At 37.0% G+C, this 22,888-nt stretch overlaps 1 long non-coding RNA gene across 1 annotated transcript in view; it reads left to right on the top strand.

Annotated features, from left to right (window-relative positions):
• The window catches only part of LOC148225260 (uncharacterized), a 29,814-nt gene extending 7,543 nt beyond the window's left edge, over positions 1-22,271 (top strand). Inside the window, exons 3-4 of the long non-coding RNA XR_015804905.1 lie at positions 20,556-20,624; positions 21,197-22,271. This is a non-coding gene — a long non-coding RNA (uncharacterized LOC148225260). The remainder of the gene's footprint in view (positions 1-20,555; positions 20,625-21,196) is intronic.
• The last annotated feature ends 617 nt before the right edge of the window (positions 22,272-22,888 follow it).

Genomic DNA, 22,888 nt, shown 5'->3' with positions numbered 1-22,888 from the left:
AGATATTCTATCAAAACTTCCAAGTTTGGTTTTGTTTTTTTTTTTCAATGAGCAGTGGGCCACTTTTTGCAGATTTTAGTCAACAGTTCTGTTGTTGACTAAAACAGCAACAGGGTAGCTGCTTTAAAATCACCTTTCTCCTTTTGCTTCTCTGTTTATCAGTTTATTGATTAGAGTCTATATCTCTATCTCTAATATTTCCACTGACTGATGGTTCAGGCATTTTACCAAAACCAAGTAATGTGCTGAGCTGGTGGACTATTAGTACTCCTTTGAAATGCTGTGCCCATCCACTTATCTGTTTTATCTCAATTACGAGTAAGTTAATGCTGACTGAATAATTAGTTATTACCAGTAAATACATGCAACATGACTTCTCTCACGTCTGGTGAGTCCCTGACTCCTTTAGGACTCTAAGTGCTTGGGTTATACTGCTTCAAACAGCAAGCAGAGATGAACTTGCAACATGGTGCTTTCCACGGTGTGCTCAATAAATGGCTCGTTCTGGGGGCAATAGGCTCCCCCAGATAAGAGTGCAGCACAATGGAACCTTGCTTGGAGGGTAAAGCAGACCCTTCTGTCCAAAGCCTGAAGCTTTGTCCCCATCACAGAGGGCAGCTTTACACGTAAAGCTGGAGCTAGTTCTGAGTCAGCTGGTGTGTCTGCAGAGGGAAGCTCGGTGCCATACAAAAATACGAGCCTTGACTGACATCAGCCCAGGCTCCACTCTCAGTAACACACCTTGCTTCACAGTTAGAATAATTGCACAACAACAGAGATTTACACTGAGGTAGCCACAATGATGATCCCTTGCCTAACTAGTTTTCAGTTAGAATAAATATCTTGGAAAGTCTGTTCATCGTGCTACAGAGAGGAATTCCATACTGCAATTATGTATTGTATCACCTTGGTTTTTTGAGCATATATATTAGAAGGATATGGGAAAAAAGTGTAAAACTTCCCTAACTAATCCAAATCTGCTTGTAATTTCAGACTTCAGATGTTTCCTGGAATGCATCTCTTAAGGAACATGCTTCTTCATGTCATGCTAGTAAATAAGTAATTATTATTCTTCCCCAGAAACAGCATGGAGTCAGCTATCACAACCCTGGAAGGGCAGAGCCTACCTTAATTTTATTGTTGCTCAGCACAGGTCTGTTCTCTGCTCTTTGCCCTGAAAATAGCACTGCAGTTGTGCTATATTCTGACATATAGCACTTCCAAGATACAAAGGATTGAGCTTGACCTCGAGGCCTTAGAGAGGATTGAGCTTTAGGAAGTCATATATGGGAGAAAGGATAATGGGCTAAAACTCTTCTATTTTTGAAAATTTTGTTTTCAATATTTCAGGAGACACACTTATTGAATATCTTATTAACTGTTATATTTTACATGCATTTATTTAATAAGCCAAGGGAGCTAATGGGTGCTTTGGTGATTTTGTGTAACTCTGCTTCTCCATGTTGAATATTTATTTTGACAGTGTCTCCCATTAACAATAAAAGCTCTTCCCCTGTGCTTTTCCCCATTTGAGCTCTTTATAATCAGCACAAATGAATACAAGTTTTTTCCCATTTTTAGGAAAAAGATACTGACAGCACTGGATTACATGAAGTGTATTACAAAATCAACTGGCAAGGATTGACTTGCATGCTGTTGGCACTTGTTGAAAAGGAACTAAACAAATTCTATCCAAATCTAGACAAGATTTTTTATTGAGAAAACGATGTAGCCATGATGAGTGATAGTAAAATCAACAGCAACACAGTGCCTTGCTGAAGTAATAATTTTGCCTACAATAAGAAGTTTGGTAATAGTGAGTTTTCATGGAGAGAGTGTGTATTTATGTGTGTGTCTAAACTGGCATCACCTTGCAGCTGAGATCTGTGTCTCTGCTCTCAATTGTGTAGTTGCCACATCCCAGCTTTTGGCACTACTTCTTTGATCACATGCTAAGATGACTCAATTCACTGAGCAAAAATATGCGTGTGTTTAGCTGCAATAAGTTCACAGTGTAAGCAGACAAGTGCCAGCCTTAACAGAAGGTGAAAACAGTGTTTGATTAGACAAGGAAAATGGAGGAAAGGGGAAGTGGGATCTCTCCTTTCAAATGCAGAAAAAATACTAATTTGCTCCCTGTAATAAAACCCCATGTTTAGCTATACAATGACTGCAAGCACAGTGATTATTCTACAGACAAGAGAGAATATGCTCTAATGCATGTTTCTCATTTCTTTCACTTGCATGCTTGAGAATTTATAAAACAATTTTGCAGAATGACACAATCTTTATTAAGAACAGGCCAGTTTGAGCACAGTTCTTCTAATGGAGGGAAGCTACACATAATTTCAGTTATTATGGTTAAAATAATGTATTTTCATCTACATCTACTATATATAGCACTGCAAATATTGCACTCACCAACACCACTTGGTAATGAAAATAGGCATGAATTAAATGCCATTAGCCTGCATATTGCTAAACTCTGTTTCTAAAGAGTAAATACAGTTTACCAGAAAAAAAGGAAGAATGTCTGCTGGAGTTCCAGTTTTCTAAAAATGATCTCCAGAACTTTTTTTAATTTTTTTTTTTACATATTATTTTCATGTCTGAAGTAGAGAAATATATACACATTTCTTTGAGTAGCCCTACCATTGACATCAGAATAATGATCAGAAAACTCTGCCTAAATAGAGGATGACTGTTCACTCAAGTCTTGCTCAAATTTTGGCTGTCACACAGGTCATGCTAAGGCCATGCTGGAAGCAGTGCCATTAGCTCAAAATGAGGGCAACATGTAGGCAGGATATGATTGGGCAGAAATGGCTAAAGGTAATTGTGCAGCCACTATCACCTACAGCTTATGATCTTCTGCAGAATCCTTGCATTAGCAATTTTCTGGAAGTTTCCTCAGGATCCAATAAGAATAGATGGAAATAGACCAGACTTCCAAACTAGAAGGTATAAGTGCATCAGCTTACCCCAAAAAATTTTAGGTGGATCTAGCAGCAGCTGGGCTCCCAAGGTAGTCATGTTTTTGGTGGAATACAAGGAGTGGCTGCTTCATGGGGAAGGAGGAAGGACGAGCATTCTCATCATCAGCTAGGTAACTACTTTGTTCATAGGTGCACGAGTTACAAGTTATGATTTATAGAACATCCGAGTTAGAAACTTCATGCATCAAGTAATGAGTTAGTGAATTCCTGTGTTAGACTAGTCTGTACAAATGGGATTGAGCCCTTGTTGGTTATGTTTATTAGTTTTCTTTCATTATGAGCTTATAAGATAAGGTTTGTTTTACAGAGTGTTTTCCCCTTACATGTGAGAGATCTGGACAGACAGTGACAGATGAGCCAAGTAGAACTCTGGGACATTTGGCCTTACTTCAGAAAAATCGCTAGCAAGTGAGGGAGAGCAGGCAGATGTTTCTAAGCAATGTAAATTTAGCTTGAAATATGCTGGACAGATCTGTTTGAGCTGACCAAGTCCCACTGTGAACTGGTGTGATCTTGTACCCTGCAGGGCCAGGTATGACTATATGGAACACTGCTCTTTCCGTTGGTGGAATTACAGGTCAAATTCCAATACTTCCACGTAAATCTCTTTATAGGGACAGCATGTCTGGAAATTCAGAAATGAGAACTTTTTAAGTCATCTTATCTTTAAAACACTAAAATGCACTTCGTCCTAGTCTGATTTCACTTTCTGGGTGAACCCAGATTTTCAGTATCTTAGATCAGAAAAAGATCTCTTGCCAGCAAGACTTTACTTCTTTTATCACCATAAATTTTAATTTGCCATCCCACTGCTTCTCAAGCATAGTCCTGCATGGAGACATCAAGCTTCCCTGCAGTATGACAATTGTCAGCAATACAGCACAGTAATGGTTGCAGGCAACCTAATACAGACATACATTCAGCATAAAAGACAAACTGGTATTTATAATTTTTTTTCAGTCTTTTTCTCCCTCTGGCCTAACCTCTTCTACTCCAAGCCCTTTTTCATAGAAATGTGTAGCTATAGGTGCTTCCCCAAAGCACTATATTCTGTCAATTTAGAACGCTCAGTGTTGAATTTTACTTCTTCTTTTTCTTCTTCTTCTTCTCCAAACGTATGTACTTCAGGTATTTAAACTTAATCACCCCCACCCCCCCAAAAAAACCAAACCCAAACAGTAGAGTGATTATAGCCTGTCAATATGTTTTCCATTATGCACGTCTATAACAGAGAAGCTTTAAAGCAGAACAATAATGGTCGGAGTTTGACATCTGCTCGTGGCAAATGAATAAAGAAAATTCTGTCTTACAGGAATTTGAACTAGGATATGATGGTTTACCTAGTGGAAGAATCTTGGTTTCAAGATTACCAGTCTATTGTGTGCTATCAGATTAGGCAAAGTTCAATATACTACTTCCTGTCATGCACCAAGTCTGGTATGGGGAAAGAATTTAGGTGCTTGTAGAAAGGCAAATAAATGTAGGAACATTCCACTCATCCAAATGTACTTTTTGTATCTAGATTTATACCTAGAGTGCATTAGATATCAAAATAAAGATTATTTTGTACTTTTCTCTGGTCACTAATATGAGCATAATAAAAGTTGTGTTAGTGAGCCCAGATGAGGGCTGTGCAGATGATCAGAGGCCTGGAGCAGCTCTCCTAAAAAGACATGCTGAGCGAAATGGGTTTGTACAGCCCTGAGAAATCTCCAGAGAGAGCTTTGGTCAGCCTTTCATTATGTGAAGGGAGCTCTGAGTAATCTGGTCTAGTGAAAGGCAGGGGGTTGGAACAAGGTGATCTTTCAGGTCCCTTCTAACCCCATTCTATGATTCTGTATTGCACATGAATTACAATAGTAATGTATTCTATACATTTTGCATTTAGAAAGAGGTCATCTGCCCATGTTTTACTTGAGAAATTCCAAAGTTTCAGAACTGGATCAATTAAAGGTGCATTTCTTAAGAATAGTCCTACTCTAGCAATGCCCAGGCTTGTAAGTTCTCCCATTTCAGCTAATTTGGTAAGCTCTTGAAAATAAATAGCAAAAGGTGTCCTTCTTTGATTGTTGTTAATGGAGGTCAGCAGCCTACAGAAAAATAAATTAAAAAAAACCCCAAGGTTTTAAATTACCTAATTATAAAGCCTATCCTAACCTATTGGTTACAAATCACTTCATAACTATTATACATATATATAACTTTCCATAACTATTGCAGTGCTATAATTGTACTAGTTATCCAGTTGCCATGAAGTCTGTATGACAGGTAAGACAGCAGTTTCAATTAGTCTAAAGTATATTTTGTTCTGGTACAAATATGAACATATATATGACTAAACAAAAGCTTATTCATACCAGTTAATTCTATTCCTTTTACAGATATAGAAGGAAATTAAATCGTAATATCAGACCATATATTTTTCCATGTATTGTTAGGTTAAAGCTTTAACACATCCTTCCATATTGTATTTGAGATTTCGTGCCCCCCCTGCATTATTTAGCTCATCAGATATTTTCAAGTTTCAAGGGGTAAAAACAAGATAAGGAAGAGAATGAAAAGGATCAACAGAAAGAACAAAGAAAGCCTAAATCCTTCTGTATAATTGTTAGAGTGGGTGAACACAATGCATCTTGAAGGGAGCCACATCTAGATGAGACAAGATCAGAATTCCAAAATTTCAGAAACTACTTGGGTTTTCAAAAGAATGATAGAAAAATTTGGGTTGGAAGTGACCTTGCGAATCATCTAGTTCCACCTCCCTGCTATGAACAGGGACACCTTCCACTAACAGGTTGCCTTGAAACCTTCCAGGGATAAGGTGTTTGCAATTTCTCTGAATAACCTAATCCAGTGCTTTGCCACCCTTCACAGCAAAGAATTTCTTTCTAATACCCAATCCAGATCTACCTTTCTTCAGTTCAAAGCCATCAGCCCATGTCCTATCATTATCCCCTTGTAAAAAGTCCCTTTCCAGATTTCTTGTAGGCTCTGTTTAGGGACTGGAAGGCTGCCACAAGCTCTCCCCAAAGCCTTCTCTTCTACAGGCTGAACAGCTCAAATTCTCTCAGCTTTTTCTCAATGGAGATGTGTTCTGTCCCTGTGGTCATCCTCGTGTCCCTCCTCTGGACCCACTCCAATACACCCATGTCTTTTCTCTTCTGAGGGCCCCAGAGCTGAAGGCAGTACTCCAAGTGGGATATCACAAGAGACTAGAAGAAATGACAGTTTTGAGTCCCATTGTATTTGGGCCAATTTTTGCCCAGGAACACATTCTGCAGGTCTATAAAGGAGTTGCAGTTCAGGAGAATGAGAAACTCTAAAACTAGTGGCATGTGTCGAGCTCTATCAAAACTTATTTTAGTAGGAAGAAGTCAGAGAAGCCAGTTATTTAGTTTAGTTTGACCCTGTCAATCGGTAAAACATGATAGAAAGGGAGTCTAAAGTCCACTTTTTCTTAAAGGAAAAGGGAAATTTGTGTATAATTGTAAGACTTCTTTGCCCTATAACTTTATTGGATGGTTTTGCTTTCCCTTCTTCAAATTAGTTTAATCCTTTACCTTAAAGATGGACTACAGCAAATTAAAAAAAAAAAAAAAAAAAAAAAGGGGGAAAAAAAGAAGAGAGAGAGAGGAAGTAATTCAGGTTTAATAGAAAGAATTGAAGTACCTACACTGTATTTTTGGTAAAATAGAAGTAAGTTTTTCTTTATGGCAGGAGAATTTTTATGGGTTGATGAGTTTCAAAGTGAAAACCAAGCAAGGAACCAACAAAACAAAAACTAAGGCAAATTTCTAGATGCCAAAATATCTGGCTGAGTTTGGGAAAAACTTTAGTTAAATCAATACTTTTAGGATTCCAACTATTTCATGAATTCTAGTGACATATGCAACCATAATAAGCTTTCTCTTGTATTTTTCAATAATTATTTATTCCTAAGGTGTTGCAAACTATTTTTTTTATTATTTTTACATATAATGAAGTCCAGCATATAAATTCTTTTATTTTATATAAAAGAAATAAAAGGAGCAGAACAAGTATGCTTTTCTTCCCTCCAAGCCTTATTTGATCACCTTTTTCCAGGGTGTAAGTACTGCTTTCTATTCTTTTGCCTACAGCTAGTTAAAATAAGAAATTACAAAGAAGCAGTAAATCTAAATTATATAAAAAAGATGAATGAGTACCATAGGGAAATGCCAGATCTTGTGGAAAATGTCTATATAAATTCAGATGGAGATTCTGTTCCCTGATGATTGATCTGGACTAGGCACTTACAAAAGTAACTGTGGAAGAAAGGCTGTCTCTTACACACTTCCATTCCTGTCTGTGCGCTGGGAACCTTCCGTGGCAATATTCACAACCTTCTCAGAGCTTGGGGACAGATAGAAAACGTGGAAGAGAAGCAGTCTAAGCCTCACATCACACACGCTACAAGGTGATGGGCAATGCTGCTGATTGAGTAGTAAATTATTACCCCCCTGAAGCAATGAGGAAACAATGCATTTCAGTTTGGCCCCTGAGGTGTGGCCCCGGGACGTGTGACTGCCACTGGGAGGTTGAACACCAACCTTTGCTTAGGGCTGTGCCCAAGGGCATCTTTTGGGAGCAAATTCAGGTTTTTATTTCTGCTCTTAGCTGTACGAAGGCAGCCAAGAAATGGAGTGCTGGCCCTGTCTTCCTCTGTAAGGGTGCAAAGCAAAGCCTGACCAACATTCCCATATTCCCGAATTAATTTTACATCATTGTACTTGGTTGTAGGTGAAATGGTGAGGCTCCTGGAGCTCTAGTTTTGTAAAGATGCAGATGACATTCAGTTTCATGATGTATTTTTTTGGCTGCTTTAGCTTTCCCAGAGGTGGGTTGAACTTTGAATATCAAAGAGGCAGATAACTGGATGCAAAATGATGGTGGTAACTTGGGCTGCAGAAAACTTTCCTTTTATAAGACACCTTCTCTATAGGATTGTATATTAGTTAAAGCAGTCATGATTTGGGTGATGGGCTTTTGATTCTACTCTGCTTCCTGTATGTATGTGGTTGTGGAGGCTAAATATAATTTAGTATCTTGACTTCTCCAATATTTTCTCAGATTTTAATTTGGCTGCTAATGTGGATGCTGTAGTATATCCTAGTGCCATTAATTAATATATCATATATGAGGGAAATCCTTCTAGGAACTTTTGATTGACTGTATATGTGGCCAAATAAAGCTCAAAAATAATGTGAATACATTCTTCTCATACTATTTGTTACTTAGAGTATTCAGTAATAATTACTTCTTTGCCATAATTTTTTACAAGGTTTCTGTGGGGCATTTCTACATTATAGGAATTTTACTGTGTAAAATATGAAACTAGGAAGCAAGTATAGGCTTCTGACTTGCTTCAGCACTCATTTTGTCTTTGTTATTCCCTATTTCAAAGCTACTGTATGGCTTGGGGCAAGAATCACAAAGTCCTACGTCTTAATATCTGCAATATCACTGGCAATTTGCTGGATGTCCTAAACTGATCGTCATTGAAAGCAGTGGAGTGAATACCTTGTATTTTTCAGTTTGCACATCTCTATCAGATGTAGTTGTAAGCTTTGGGGCACGTCCTAAATTTTTTTCTTGAGAAGTAGGCTGAAGAGGATTTCACATGTCTTCTGATACTAACAATTAAGGAACTTACATGATGCAAATAGACATAATGAATATGAAAATTAGCATCTATGAACTGTCCCAAAGTCATTATTAAACCTCCACATGTATTACTTTAGTTAGTTTATTCAGAGACAGATTCCCAGGTAGGAGCCAAAGGTCATTAAATGGCCCTTTGCTCTCCCTGGTTAATGATAGGCTATGGCCAATAGAACTCCCTGATTCATTGGCAACATTAATATTCCAGTGTCCTGAAACAGAGAAGATAATGAAGTGGTAAACAACTCTGCACAGTCGTAGGTGATAATACATTCCTAATAGGAATATCCATTAACGGATCTTTTACAGTTGCCTGGGAACAATTTCTTATTCTTTTGTCTCATTTTGATGTCAGAATAATTATTAAGCAACTAAGTACCCCCATTTGGCAAACGGTCTTTATAGGAAATCTGCCCATAGATATAAAAGGGTGAGCGTGAATGACAAATATTATGTATCTTGTACCAGTTTTTGCAGATTTGCTAAAATATGGGCAGAAGCCCACACGAGAAGAGACTGTAAATTGTCTGTTAACAATCCTGTCACAAGGAAGAATGTGTATGTTTCTACAAAATGGGAGTAATTTTTAGAAGTGACTTACTCCACAGGAGTCTTGAAAACAGATAAATGTGGTTAACAACAATGGTTTAAGGTCCTCCTTTGGTAAGTTACTGACCAGTTACTAATGGGTGCTGAAAGAACACATTGCATCTGCCAAACTTTATTCAAGGGTCTGGATACTAACTTTAAGAAATGTAGTAATGTGTTTTGTCTGGTTTACGTGTACTTCTGTTCCTGTAGAAATAACGCACTGAAGTGTTTTCCTCCTGGGCACAGTATAAATACAACCACAGATGTTCACAAGTAATTCCCACTTGTTTGTTAATGAGTGGTTCGCAGGAAGATACACGGGCACCAGAGACGAAATATAGCACAGGACACAAAGAAATAGACTCTGCTTGTGCCGGAGTAGAGTTCTGCTGCCTGCACCCAACACTGCTGGAAGCAGATGTGTTGAGCAGCACAGTGCAGGGATGCAGTGAGAGTTCTGAACGGCAGTAGTTCATCCAGTTTGTTTGGCCTTGGAAGCCAGAAAGTGACAGCCTGGAGCAGCGCAAGGTGAAGCCTCACTTCAGGAGGCTGATCTCAGTGAGATGCAGAACCCTGGCACTTGCTTTCCTGTGCCACAAACAGATTCAGAAACCACAGCCTGAAACTGTGCTGGTGTTACGTGGTGTTCTAAAGCAAGCACCCTGTGTGGCTTGTGTCTCCGACAGTAATGATTTTTTCCTTTTTCTTTCTGCAAATGTAAAGGCACTCATCAGTATATCTCTGTTCTGCAGTTTGAGAAAATGTTTCTCCTTCTCAGCTGCAGATTCTCCCAGCACACCTACATATGTAAAGACACTTTCACACATTGTTTTAAAGTAAAGGTTAGAGTGTACATGAACACCAACAACGTGCTTTAATTTGTCTAGGCTTATTGGAGTCAAAAGACTTGATTTGAAGTAATTCACTCAAAATCTCAGTCCAATTAGAGTATTTCCATAATATCCATCTAAAGTTGTTTTAAAAGATAGATTTACTTAGACTGCGGTTATTTGAGCTCTTAATCTGTTACAGCAACACGTGGGAAACATTACCACTGCAAAAGGTTTAAGTGAATGGTTCTCAGTGCTGTTTCATTTCTCTTGTAGCAGACCATGTACACACCTCTCTTCAGTGACAGCAATTTCTTTATCTACTGCTATTTTTCAAAATTCTGACTTGACTATGATGAATAGGAGATGTCAGATGAATAGGAGGAGTTCCAGGAGCAACAGTTTGCTTATGGAAAAGCAGAATCATAGCGCAGGTTTTGCCTAAGTAAATTTAAGCTAGTTTTTAAAAGAAAAGCTATTAGACTGAAATTAATGGGTGAATAGTGACTGGCAAAAGTGCTTAGCATTGTTTATGCTGTAAGACCCCTTTTTATTTGATCAGTGAGTAGTAGAAGAAAGTAATTTTAATTTTCTAATGTTATTGATCTCATTGCAGTTTTCAGTTTTCCAATTTTTAATAATGCTATAAAATTCATCCTTTCATTGTCTTGTTCCCTTTATAATTGATGCTGTCCTGTTTCTGTTTTGCTTTGTTCTTGTCGAGAAATGGTTTACTCCTGTAATTTTTTTCTGTCCAAAAAATGTCTACCTGACAAGACCAGATTCTTGTTGAGCTGTGATACTCAGATATGCAGTTTGAACTATTCTGGGAGTGGCAGCTAAAATGAGTTTGAACAACAATACTTGCTAAAGATGTGTTCTTATGGCTATGAGTAAATCAGCTGAGAAATCCCAAATGCAAGTAAGCCATTCAAAAAATACAATGAAGTGTGTGAATGGGATGGCTGAACCATCTTGCTTTCATTAATAGCTGCTCTTAATGCTTTAATGGGCTCCTGAACTACCTTAGATATGAACCACAGCTGTAGAAGAAACAGTCAACACAGCCTACTTGCCTAATGCAAACAGAAGCAATTCAGTTCCGGGAGGATGTTAAATAGGGGAGAAAGACTGGATGGAAAGAGTATCAGCTATTGCTGCTAAGAAATCAAGGACTGGAAAATTCAGTAAAAAAAGCCATTTTCCTATAACATAAAACAGTACGTTGATCCACCCTCTTGAAAATAATGAAGTTACAGTAAGCTCAAATTAATATAAAAATAAAGAATCAAATATGTATGTATTGACTTTTGAGGAAGACTTTCCTTCCTGTAGACTATCAGAAGTAGTATACAACTTTTCCTAATAGAAGACTAGTTTTGGTTACTGAATCCTGCTTGCACCTTTAAAAGGAAGTATGATTTCTAGGCTCTGAAGAGCGTTTGCATGGATAGCATGATTCATCATATCTGCTAAGATATTCACCTCCTCATTTACATTCATGAGAAAGTAAAAATCAACAAAAAAAAAAAGAGATTTTTTTGTTCACTGCCCCATCGAAGTCTGATAATATGATATGCTCCTTCAGCTGTAATAACTGGACAACAGTATCACAAATCTTACAGTGAAAGGAAAGGAATGGCCAAAACCATTTCTTCCTGTTGTGTCTGCCTCTGTTCTCAGCTTACTCCAGCATTGCAAATTCTACCATCAGTGACCTACTAAGAGGCTAGGGATCCATTCCAGGTACAAGAATCAGTATAAAGCTGCTTCCCAGTGAGATCAAATTATGGACAGTCATCAAGACATGAAGTGTGAGCCATGACCCCTAGCCCCCCCCCCCCCCCCCCATCTTTCTATCTCAGGCCATTTTCTTGCTGTCCCAAGCAAGTGTTTTTCTTTTGCCCTGTGTTCATCCCTGTTTTTCATCTCAGGTTTTTCCAATTTTCTTCACTACTCCCACTGCTTATACTGTACCTTCCCTTAATACCTGAAAAGCAGGTTTCTGACTTTCTCTCATTTGTGTCTCCTCTTATTATTGGAAGTTTTGTAAACAAGCATGCTGTGGCTACCTCTTCACAACAGCCAGGGTCATTCATGCTAAGACCTACTCCTAAAACCTGGGATGTGTGAAAGTGAGAATAATTATACTCACCATTAGTCCCATATATCCAGGCTGACAAAACCTGAAATGCCAGCAAAGCCTTGCCAGCCCTTACTGTACCATGTAGTTATTTAATTGTTAAAAAATGCCTCTGTGATTGTTTCTGCACCCCTGTCTCATAGAGATCTCACTATTCATAGGCGATGTGCTGTGGTTTTTCAGCGTGTGAAGAGATGAAAAAGAAAAAGATTACTCTTCAACTTTCCTTAGTAGAGAGGAACATGCAGTGTTCTCTTTTCCTGGGATGTCTTGAAGAAATTTCTCACTCACTGGCAAATCCTCTTCGTACTACAGTTAGCAATAAACATTACAGTTAAACAAAAATTTGTCAGAAAATACTGATTTCTTGGTGAAGAACATCAGTTGGCGTTTTTTTCTTTGGCACTGAAAGTCCTGGGAGTCTAATCTCCCTCTGCACTCTGGGGGTCATGAAGTGTTAGTGTGGGTTTCATGGGTCTGTCTGTGGCTTTTGGGCAGCCTGCAGATGGGGTCTACCCTGAGGACAGCTTTTGATGCCCACACAGGTTGCCCAGAGAAATTGTTGCTCCTGTCAATTCTGATTATTAATTTGTTAGAAGAAAACTGATAGCTACTGAACTTTAAATTCCTTGAATAGCTGCAAGGCACCTGGGGCACTTTCCTTACATCTTCAGGTTATGGGAATACAAGTAGCTGAAGAGAATGTCAGACCTTTGCCAGCCAAATGTAAATGAGAATAAACAAACTCTGCTTTTTAGGGAACTTGACAACTCCTTGTACTTCACACCTGCTTCAGAACAGACTGTATTTTAGTAGTCTGGGCAGCAACATTTTGAAATTAACTCATTCTCTATTACGCTGAATCTCAGCTCACTTATTTCTTCACATAGTACTGTACCAGAATAACAAGTTGTACTTAATTAGAGACCTATCATAAATTTTGAGATTTATGTGATATATGTTGGGGGATCAACGTTTGGAACTAATATAGCAGAAGTTTGTTTTCCAGATATTACTGTTCCTATTGATTAGTGCAATTTCATTTATTTTCCTGTATATTACAATCAGTAACAGGAAAACTTTGTTTTCTACTATATCCAGTGATATAATATTGGAACACTTTGATTCTTTATCAATTTTAATTGCCAAAAATGAACTCAGTACAGAGTAATCAGCTTCAGACCAAGTCATCTCACAATGTTTATAAACAGCTGGTGAAAATGAAAATGGAATCTGGGTCCTACTCAAGTGTAAGTTTGTAATCAGAATCTGTCTTATTAATAGATAGGTACCAAAAAGATAACACTCATGGCAGGAAAAGAATAAAAAACAATTAATTCTGTTTTCAAATTATTTTTTAGGGCAAATCAAGAGAATGATTATTTTATATATGCTGAACATTTCCATATATAAATATGACATGGGTTATTTTTTAAGGGAAATTCAAAGATAACCAGAAGAGAAAAGCCTGAATTTCTAGATATATTTATGATCCCAGGCAAAAGATTGCCAAAGGCTACAAGCAAAAATACTGCTGTCTGCCTTCACAGAGTCCCAGGTGCAGAATTTGCTTTCCTGCCATGAACCATCAATCTGCTTTCAAATGTATTTTCTATAAAAAATATTTTAATGGTCATGATGGAATATATGTGTGTGTGTATATATAAAATATAAAATTAAGTGCAATAAAACACTTCTTCTGAGGAAAAGTCATAACAGTAAAGTATTTTTTTCCTTTTGATTGTAATCTTTCAGTTTCTGCTAAAACATTTCAAATATGCTAGGTAACAATATAGCTTCAAAAGGATAACATGGATGAGGAAAAAGAAGTCCCATGAGTAAACATATTTTTTTGCTTAGTGTGTATTCCCCACTCCTCTGTGATATCTTTGGTGGGGTAGTCACTGTATTCAATTTCCTAAAGCAATACAATTTACAAAGACCCCCAAGAGGGAGAAAAATGACCAAGATTATATTAGGCTTTGTGTTTGATATATGGGAAGTTACTCAAAGCTGCAAGGAAGAACAACATCTAGAAGTGCTTTGTTGTTGTAGCATTTGTTACGTTGCCAAAATCTGAGTTTACTGAGGACTATGATTCAGTTTGCAAACGAAAGCAATGTCTTATTTGATCTAAAATAGGATCATACTCTCATCAGTTCAAAAGAAAATACAAGTAATTTTTATATAACTATGAAAATGCAAAGAGATTTTAGATTTTCAAATAGTGCTTTCTACTTCAAGTTTTCAACTGATACGGTTTTCTTTGTAGCAATTGATTAAGAACTTTTGAAACCATAGAAATTAAGCATATTGAAATCGATCACTCCTTGGTTAAAGATATACTTAAATATATATTTAAATTTTAGCAACTTCCAATTTAACACTTTAAAATACCCAAGTGACATTATGTTACAGAAACTAGTCAGGGAAAGACATAACTGTGAGGAACCACTCAAAAAATTCTGAAGTAAATCTTATCATCTTCTGGACAGGTCGTATGTAATCATTTCTGGGCGACTCAAAACCCACCCCTTAATCCTCCCCCCAAAACCAACAAATGAAACAACCCTGGCAAGCATGTAACAAAAATTAGAATTACTTTAAAAAATTAGAAAAATAAAAAGAGAAATGACAATCTTATTTGGAATATTTTGTTCACTATCTTTAACTTCAGTCCACATTCCTCTCATGTGGTATCATTGAGATATCTGAATTATGAGAACAGACCACTTTACCCTACTTTTAACAGTAAGAGGCATCTCCAGAAAGAAGTTAATTTTTATTGTGGAATAGCCTGAATTTCCCTATGGACTGCTTGTGTCTTTCCATTGATGAAGAAATGCTGAAATGAGTATGGTCCTAACTTCAGTGAAGTATATAACATAAGGTTAAATTAAACTGTATCCCACTTCAAAATATTGATGTAGTAATTCAGAATGAAGGCACACTGAGGAATCTGGGAAGCATGGCAAAAATGCCTCTGGAGAAAAGGTTCAAAGCACTATATGATTTAAAAGAAAAGTGAGTAAGAGTGTATATGCTAAATATATGTGGTAGAATAACACAGGAAAGAAGACAGCGGAATTTTTTGTTCTTCCTATCAATAACAGGATCAAGGAAATATTCTGTGAAATTGTAGGATAATCAACTCAAAACTCATGAACAGGGAAAAAAAATCACTCAGTCCATAACTACAATCCTAAGAATTAGAGGTAGGAGTGGCAAAGAGGTTAGTCAGTTCTTGTGGGCATGAGTCACGTGATTTTAAGTAAATAATGAATCAATTCCTAGTAAATCACTGAATGCTCTGGTCTGTAAATATAAATCCTGTCTTTTTTTATTATTATCATTTTTTTAAACAACGCTCCAGGCTTTAATGTCTCCTAATTTTATTAAAAATTTATCTTGCTTATGTAAAGTCTAATAATTCAAAATATTGTCTAGACTCAACCCCTGTTGATGATTTTAATTTATTTTAAACTATTTTGCTCATACACTACTGCTTTCTATTTCAGAAACTTTCTGACCTTTCATAAACCTCTCCTATAATGAGAAAGTGACACTGTTTAGCTTCTTTTTCCTTTGCTAGATTATTTTCTAGGTCATGAAGCTTCACATTAAGTGTTACTGTTAAGCACACTGCTAGAGCTAAATGAGATATGAACATAAGAAAGGTCACCCTGATTCAAACCAGTCACCTAGTTCTCTTACAGAGGCAACTACCTGTTGCTTAGTAAGGAGTTCAAAACAGGATAATTAAGCCCCTGGTATTTCTTGTTGGAAGGAAACTGTGTGTTTATTCCTGGAGTTTTGTTTGAACGTTGTTTTCCAGTTCCTATTACAATTTTTAGCAGCCTGCAGATTTTGAAGGTGCTTTGGAAGTAGTTGACTGGGATTGACTTCTTTTTCTGCAGCTTGTAGTCTGGAGAATAATAAAAGAATTTCGATTATGTGCTTCTGCTGAAATACATTTGAGCCTCTTCCTCTTTCTTCTCTCCCACAGCCTAGAAATCATTATAAACATGCTTCCATTGATATCAATGAAAAGTAAATATGATTTTAGGAATAGTGTCCCATATTAATACCATCAGCTAAATTATGATAAACCTATTTATATATAAAGAGAGCAAAATTTAATCTACCATAATTTATTGTGTGAGAGGAAGAAGACATATTTGTTCAAGAGAAAAATGAGAAACAGAGATGTTTACTAATATTTCTTGTAGATCTACCACCACTGATGATCCAGAGATTCAATCTTATCTAAAGACTAAATATACCAGAAGAAATAAAGAGATGATATGACAAGCAGTTTTGTTCATCCTTAGATTTGGTGATTAGCCTATAGTAGCCAAGGATGCCTTGATGGAATATGTTTTGTAACTAGTTATTAATACATATTAATTAACACATATTCTTTGATGTAAAAGACAGATATCTTTTATCTTATGCTACTTAAATTTTGATATCTGCTTTTTAGAGCCACTAAGGTTGTACATAAGGACTCTCCCAAAGTAACACAACATACACATTGGGACATCATCATTTCTCTCAGCAGTTTGAGGTGTCAGTGCATGTAGGGCCAGGAAATCAAAGAGCGTCCTTTGATTTACAAATACATCTTCCTTGAGGTTCAAAGAGATTTAGCTGAAGACTGAGAGCTTTAATATGCAGCTGGTATTCATATCTATATGGGACGACAGTTTATAGTGCATTAAAGATCCTGAGCTTGCTTATTTGATTGCTTTAGAAGGTACTTGTTGCCTCAACATGGTTATTTTCACCCCTGCTCTGACATGAAGGAATGGGATAAAGGTACCTGTTGCAAGGTCAGTGGCACAGAACATGATGATGCAAGGTGATGCAAACTGATTTAGAATAAACCAAGATTTATTGCCTGACCTAATAGATGACTGTCTTAGTGGTTGTACAAGGCAACAGGGAAGTAAAAATGTGTAGCTTGTCTGGTTTCTGCAGATACAGAATACTGCAATGTTGGAGTGGCATTCTCCCTGTCTCTCTGCCTCTCTCAAACAAAGAGTTCAAAAAGAAAGCAAAACTGGACACCTAAAAATAGATTAAGGAAATTTTAAATTTGTTTAAGAGAGAAATAAGTAAAGCACATAGAATATTGAGATCATAGTTTCAAGTATTTTTAAATTATTTTACTGAATCTCAATAAGGAATTTTAGCTGTACTTCTCAGTGATTCCTCTTTTCACAGTAAATGTTAAGTGAATATAAATAAGCAGAAGTAAAATTGAAAAGTTTAATCATGCTTTGTTTCCTATTCTGTCTTCATATTAATATCATGAACAGTAAGTCTCTAAAGTAATGTTTGATGCTTGCTTTGATAGACACTTAAGAGCTCTAGGATTCAGAGAAGGAAAAATTAAGAGACATTTATGAGGCAGGAGGCATGGGCAAAAGTGGAATTCTGTTGATGCCCAGGTGTGATTTCCCACTCTTGCAGGGAATATGCCTAGGACATGTGAATATTTACCTCAACTTGATGCAGGTACACCACATTCTCCGTGTTCATCTTGTCAAGGTGCTAGGCTACTTTTTGTAGACTGCAAGGATCTATGGGGACAACTATTGAACAAGCAGAGAGACAATCGGGCTGGAAGAAGGCCAAAAGAGAAATACCTCAACCCTACACTTTGCAGACCGTCTTGTTTCATATTTTCATTTGTGCTTTTAGCATCCACAACTGATTGCTGATAATGCAAAGTTTGGAGTTGCCATCCATATACAGCATATATTTAAAGGAATGGTGATACTGAGGACTTAAGAAGATTTAATATAATGAAAAGAAAGATATACAGTAGCAATACAATAATCAGTTCATTCATTGGAATCCATGGAAAAGAGTAGGGCTTGGGTATATTACTGGATTTCAGGGTGAGCATTGTGATAAGTTCTGGGATGTAGCCATTGAAAATAAATACCATTCACTCTTGCTTCAGGCCCTATTTTTATGATGAGAAAGCATTGTTGCCAGCCTACAAAGCTTAACAAAACTTCACTTGTGTGTGTCCTGGTTGGCTTGTTCAAGAAGGATTAATTAAAACTTCTTTTCAAGTGTATGATTTCTTTTAAAGGGTAAAAAACAATAGAAGAAGAAACAGAACTAAAGTACAATACTCACATAAAAATAAATAGATTGTGAAATTTCTGCTTAAATTTAGGCTAGAAATTATAAGAATGTGCTTAACCAGCAGAAAGTGGTTTTCCAGACAATGTGTGGCAAATGTATGCAGGAAATATGCAACCTGGTGTCTGTAGTCCCAGGAGACTGGATTTAGCGACCAGGGCAGACCTCATAGTCTCATCTCATTGTATCTCTCTTCAGTATTACCTGCATTTCCATGTTTGTTTTTTGTTCACAATTTAAGATGAGAGTACAGTCCATAAAGCTTGATGATGTCCTAATTCAAGATTAAGTTAGGGAGGGCCTTTCAGAACAATTACCTCTGATTTTAGCATCACCTCACTTCAGCACTGCAGTGAGAAATGGCTTATCAAAAGATCCAGCAAGGAAATAGAAGGAAAACTGTAGGAATGTGCACCCAGGGGCCAAGTGATGGGATTGAATCCTTAGTCCCAGGAACAAAATTTCCAGCAGCTCCCAAAACCGGATGCATGCCTGCGTGATATCAAACAGAGTTAACAAGGTGGTACCACAGCTAAAATTTAGAAAGGTTCCCAAATTACATGTCTACTATGTCGATTCTTATTTTCATGTAGGAGATGAAACTAATACTTCTAGTCTGCAACTGTTCATCTTATTTTTCTGTATTTCCAATAGTGCGACTTTTGTAGGAAAAAGCAGTTTAAAATACATTAGTCTGACGAAGCCTGGATCCACTACTTAATTTTATTTGTGTAGCTTCACTAGAGTAATGGTCTCATAATTTCCTTTCTTGTTTTCACTTTAAAGTTATCACATTCTGATTCTAAATTTTATTCTTGAAAAGTCATGAAAAATATTTCTGATCAAGGCTTCCAGATGCCAAAAATTTTTTCAAAGCAGTAATTTATTTAGTAATAAAATATAACAGTGTCAAATTATGTTGCATATATGGACAACATCCCTCTTCCTGTTTGTTTACTTACTCATTTACTGACCTTAGTCAGTTAGTTTATGGCTGCTATTTTGGTAATGTGGAAGTGCATGCTATGTATACTCTGCACCTTGTGGCCTTTGGAACTGCAGTGAGATAAGCAGCAATCCAGTTCAGATTCTCTCAATTCAAAGTGGAGTGCCCTTCGACTTCAAAGAATCTCTGTCACCTTTTACACCAGTAGCGACAGACAGACTGTCTCTTCCCATTCCGCTCCACTACTGTCCAGTGCACTGCAAAACAAGTACTGCACTCCTAAATTAACATTTGAAACAACACCTGCAGACTTCTCCAAATTGAGTGTCACTTTAAGTGAAGATTTATGTTATAATATAATTACCGTTTTTAATAAACCAAACTGGAGGAAAAGCAGTTTTTTTGTTTTGTTTTTTTTTGTTTGTTTGTTTATTTGTTTTCTCACAAATTGAAGTTTCAGCAATTGCTTTTGCTTCAGTGCAGAATAAAATAAAATCAGAACCATGCTAAAATCTTCTGACTCATGATCAGGGCATTCACCTTAAATATACGAGATTCAAGGTTATATCTTTGCACTAAATTAGGAAGATTCTTGATGTTGTCGGTTCTGAAGTTTCTCCTTCCTCTGTGACTTTAGCCAGGAATACCATTCTGATCATGTGAAGACTTCCGAAAAAGGACTCTCCTAAATGTTTGGATTTCAATAAACTAGAATTAGCTAACAAAAATTCCCACTAGATCTAATGCATCGTTCTTAAATAGGAACAGATTTTAAAGTACACGTCAACAACAAAGTAGTATCGCCTGTCATTTATGTCTTTTGTTGCTGATAAAATTGCTGTTATCAATACTGTAAGCCATAGATTGGGTTGGTAGACATTTTTTTCGCATCAATTAATTTAATTATTAGACTCTTCGATTTATGTGATGCAAGTTCAAAGGAATTAGTAGTTATTAAAAATTATTGCTGCTCCTCAACCAAGGTTCACTTTTTCCTTTATCACAATTTAGATAAAGAAAGAACACACGAAATTATGCACTCACAAAATCTCAACTGCCTTGTAGAAGTATTTTAGAGGAAAATTTCTTTGTCTGCAATGACAGAGGCGAGGCTTAGGTTGGGCATTTTGATGTTGGGAAGCATCCTAAAGTAGGAATAGCTTTAAACTATCATCAGATCCAAAGTGCTTAAAGAAGCCCTGTCCTTACAGGTTACTGGGTGCCCTCAAGCCCAGGCAGACCACCTTCTGCTGGAATTCACTTTGGATTGCAAGAGGGAGGTAAATTTATTCATGTGGCTGGGTTTTCACATACTGGGTAAACTGTCCACGTCCACCCCATGGCCTACCAGTGGAAACAAGAATGAATCACGGCAGGGCAGTCGCTGCTGCCAGATGAGCAGACCTCAGCAAGTAATTCATGGAGGGCAGGGATGGCAGGACACACTTTGGGGAGGCTCCACCTGCAGGTGTCACAGGCGATTTGGAACAATCAATCTACGTGTCTGCCAAAACAGGAGCGCTGGGGGTGGTGTATTGAATCTGGAGCAGCTTTGGGTGAAATCAGCTGAACTTTCTCATGTGCACATGCACACATTTAGCTAGGCAGGGGAGGCATGAATGATGGATTTCACAGAGGCATGGCATATGGAGAACCAGGAAAAGAAAAGATTCCCTCTCCGTAGATCAGCCAAAAATTAAGACCAAGAAACATCAGAGCCTGCTTATAAACATAAGAAACAAGTGTAAAATGATCATGTTAGCAATTGAAATTTTTCTTCTTAGCTGCCTTTGTTATTTAAGGGTTTTTATGGTTTTCCTAAGAAATTAATCTGTTTTGCTTTTCCTTTCAGGTTAAGCTACCAGAACTTTTGGTACACAGAAACAATGCCAAGATGCACCTTTATTTTCCTTTTTTCCCCTCTGGATCTCTGAAATCTGTGGTTGTCATTTCTGTCCCAGTCTTCCTCCAGCTTTTTTAGCATCAAAAAACCGATGATTTTTAAAGATCAGCAAATACAATCTCCATTATGGCTAGAGAAACCAGTAATCACTTGTGTCTTGTGCCTACTATAACACTTGTGTTGGCCAGGCTGATGTGAGTACCCAGAAGGAATATATGTGGTGGAAACTGACAAAGCTGAATTGGAAGGGATAGAGAAAGAAAATCTTAAGTATTGGGTTTAAACATCATACACAAATTGCGTTTTGAGTGTTGTTAGGCTTCACTACTAGGGATTTTTGGTGAGTATTGACAGAAGGCATGCATGAAAAGGAAAGAGAGCAGAGACATGGAGAACAAAGAGAAATATGAGTGGGATGCAAATAACATGGGAATACAGTGAGTACAAGATGGAATGTGTGGAAGATGCAGACTGTGACAGGTGGAAATCTCTGTGGCCATCTTTGACTAGTAGCAAGCCCAGAAGAGTCCTCATAAACAATAGAAGAATTTTCTTTGAAATTGGAACTGAAATAAAAAGTACTTTTAATACACATGGCATTTTATAAAAATGTGTATTTTTTTTTTTTCCTGAACATAAATGATAAAAAGTATCAGATGTTTGGTGACATGTAAGAAATTATTTTTCTGTCCCATTCACTTTTCACTGTTCGTGGCACTGAGAGCTCACACAGATATAATCCCTTATGGGGAGGACTCTCCTTAATGAAGGTTCTAGGCTGTGTCAATGTGTGCTGTTCATACTGTCCCACTCCTACTAGATTAACTTCTAATCTAATATAAATATCACAGTCTCTCAATCTGCTCAAAATATCTGCCAATTTCAAAAATATTTGAGGCTAAAAATGAAGGTTCTGGTAAGAATCCCCTTCACTTTCTTTCCTTAAAGTGAATCTTGTCTTGAAATAAGTCATGAAGAATTCATCTTATTTCCTCTTCCACCCTACTTCCCAGCCAAATCTATTTCCAACTACCTCTCTTAATTGATTCATTCTCACCCTAGTCTTCATCTTATTCACTTTAACTCGTAGTAATGTGTGTGGGCTGAATTAATACACTTTCTAATGTAATTTCAGAGGTTTATATTTATAATGTCGTAACACAGTGCTCTGCAACTTAGTCCAGCAACTCCTTGCAGCATCAATTTGCACAGCAGCACTCATTTCACTTAGAGAGTAGTTGGCAAAAAACAGCTGACAAGCTGTTGAATCACTTAATTCACTATAAATTTCTGTGGTTCTGCATATAAACCACATTTACTTTCACCAAATTGTGCAGTTTTATTGGTACAATGCCATTCGCAATAATTACTGTTCTATTTAACTTTGTATACAGTTGTCATCATGGCATAAAAATATACACTGGAACTATATTCCATTAAAATCTTAGCCTGCTTATGCATTTAATAGACATTAATATAAAAATAGTGCATTTTATTGAGGAAAGACAGGAGTGATGATTTGTGATTTATTTGGTTTATGTTGCATCAGGAGATTTTTCATGCTTCTCTTGCCAAATATTTTGGTACTTTTAAATTTATTTTTCCTTTCATGAGAGTTCTCAGTTTGACAGGGATGGGCTT

The sequence above is a fragment of the Sturnus vulgaris genome, chromosome 1 (assembly GCF_052056855.1).
Source record: "Sturnus vulgaris isolate bStuVul1 chromosome 1, bStuVul1.hap1, whole genome shotgun sequence".
Taxonomy (NCBI): domain Eukaryota; kingdom Metazoa; phylum Chordata; class Aves; order Passeriformes; family Sturnidae; genus Sturnus; species Sturnus vulgaris.
Note: the sequence above shows the minus strand (reverse complement) of the source record. Positions and strands in the feature narration are given on the sequence as shown.